Here is a 2,704-nt window from a genome sequence, read left to right as displayed (position 1 = left end):
GGGATTCTCCAGCCAACATGCCTGGCCCCAGTGGTTCTCCTTAATTATGGAGGGAGATCCTACAACCCCTTAAATTATGTATCCTTCATGACTTTAAAACCAGAACCACTTGGCAGAACAACACTGCTGAGTGTGGCTGCCTGCTTGATATGTAGCCGGGCCCCATTGAATCACCCTTGCGGCAGCTTTCATTTGTTGCTGCTTTCAAGGAACAGAAAATTCTTTAGGCTTTTGTTTTTCATACAATAGAAGCTTAGCTGGGTGAGGTCTTGCTCTTTTTATCCTAATGCAGATCAGGTTTTGCCTGATCTTCTCTCTTTTCGTACAAACCACGTCTCCAACATTTTATTCCAAGATGCTCTTTCCTCTTCACACTGTACATTTTATACTAATTTTATCCTCCTTGTTCCTTTTCATTCGAGACATGCATAATAGTGATTTCTAATAAGCATGTGACAGAGTCAATAGTAGGCTGTCCTGTAATCTTCTCCACCAAAGAATGAGTTGATTACTTTTATATTTAGCTGCAAGCACCTTCTTAGAAAAAGGGCAAAAAGCAGCCACATTCTTCCACAAAATTAAAGAGGTCTCGGGATCTTCCTCCTCAGTTAAAGAGAGCTGCTGAGGCCAGGCATGTGGCAGGGGAGTCTCGGCATGGGGGTCATGAGAAGCCACTGTATGAAGCTCTGAAAACAAAGCCTGGGTTGCAGTGGTGACCTCAAGATGTCAGAGGTTACAACACTGTCTCCAGCCCAGTGCCTAATATTGTTTCTGAATCTGCTTGCAGTGGGACTCCACAGTCTACATAGTTCTCAGCTCAACTGTCATCCAGGCTCCTACTAGGATGGCCCATTAACGTCGCTTTCAATGCTCACTTGCTTTCCTAGTCCAAAGTCTCAAAGCCTCCCACATTCCTTGAAACACAGCAGTAGACCAACTTCTGTCTTAGTTACTTTTCTATTGCTGTGATAAGACACTGTGACTAAGCCAATTAAAAAAGTTTAATTGGGCTTATGGTTTTAAAGAGTTAAAGTCCATGATGTCAGAGCAAAGGTGTGAGAGCAGGAAAGACTGAGAGCTTACTGTGAATGGCAGGAGGGCTTTGAAATCTCAAAGCCCACCAGAGTGGCTCCTCCTCCACAAGGCCACAACTCCTAATCCTTTCCTAACAGTACCAGCTAGGAACTGAATGAAAAATGGGCACAGTAAAGAAACCAAAATACCTTCTCTGTGGGTCAAAAGGGAAAAGTTTATTCCAAACTACAAAGGTTTTCTCCTGGGAAAGCAAGAAGAAGCTGGCAGGGAAAAGATTTTCAGGGATAAGTGGGACCAGGAAAAGGGGGGACTTCTGAGCTGGCAGGAAGCTTGTGAGCTCAGACTGAGTGAGTCTAGAGTGTAAGCATTGACCTTGGCAAGTTAATGGGCACCACAGCCATAAGTTAATGAAAAGACCACAAGCTCCTCTTGCCAGAGATAAGGAGAATGGCTCCTTTTTAGCAAACAAGAACTTTCTTCAAGCCCCTAAAGGAATGGGAGCTTTGGTCTAAATGCCAACCTTGGGAAAAAGACTTTCTTGGGGGACCAGACAGAGACCAAGTATTCAAACATATGGGCCTAGTAGCTGCTGTGGTGGGGGGAGGGGAGTCATTCTCATTCAGACCACCACAGAATACTATAATATTCCCAAGCTTAATTGGTTTTTTTATACTAACAGCATAATGATCTACATCTTGAAAGCACTGAAATAAACCCTTCCCATAACCTCAAACTCAAGGATGCTGTGCTCAGGCCCCATTGCCCCACTCCTCTCCATCAAGAACATCCCTATGACTTTAAACAGGCTTCTCTAACCTATGGTCCATGGGTACATGTGGCCAAAATATGATTGAGGCTCAACACAAAATTGTAAAATCACTTAAAATATTAGGAGGGTAGTTTTTGCTATTGTAATGGGTTGGCCTAATGCTGCTTGTATTCTAATGCTAATCTGAGGGCCCCAAGACTGGTACCCCAGAGACAAGGGAGTCTACACGTAAGACACTGTTGACCTAGCCCCAGTTAATTATGATTGGTGCATAGAGATGCCAAGAGCCAATAGCTGGGCAGAAGAGACATAGGTGGGGTTGAGATGTTGTGGGCTTAGAGAGAGAGGACCACAAGGAAAAAGGAGGAAGCAGAGGCAATGAAAAAAGAATGTGCAGGAGAGAGGAGAGCCACCATGGGCTAAGGGCCAAGAGAACATGGCCTTGTGGGCTGCCCAGTTGGAGCTAAGAGCAGCCCAGATGGAACATAATGAATAGTGATGATGTGAGGTATTGATAGGAAAGTGGATTCTAACAGCATAGAAGGTAGGCAGCTGCCCAGCTAGTGTGCTGCCTAGGGCATATTAAAATATGAAGGCTGTGTGTGTCTTTCTTTATGGAACATAAATGGTCAAAGGCAGGGAAGAAGCCCCATGCCGGGATTTATAATTATTTTCTACTACATTTGTAATTCAATTGTGTGGTGCTCAAACATGAACTTTGTGGATGGCAGTGTTACTTCACAATGTCAATAGGTTGGACATGCGTGGAAGGGAGCCCACCCTAGAGACCAGAGTGTTCTTCCAACACCATCATCCTAAGCCTGTGAAAAATAAACCTCCCTTGCTACAGCCCTCCCCCTGATGCAGCCCTCCCCCTGACACAGCCCTCCCCCTGACACA

Source organism: Mus caroli, chromosome 6, assembly GCF_900094665.2.
Source record: "Mus caroli chromosome 6, CAROLI_EIJ_v1.1, whole genome shotgun sequence".
NCBI lineage: Eukaryota > Metazoa > Chordata > Mammalia > Rodentia > Muridae > Mus > Mus caroli.
The sequence above is the reverse complement of the archived record's forward strand: the minus strand, read 5'-3'. Positions refer to the sequence as shown.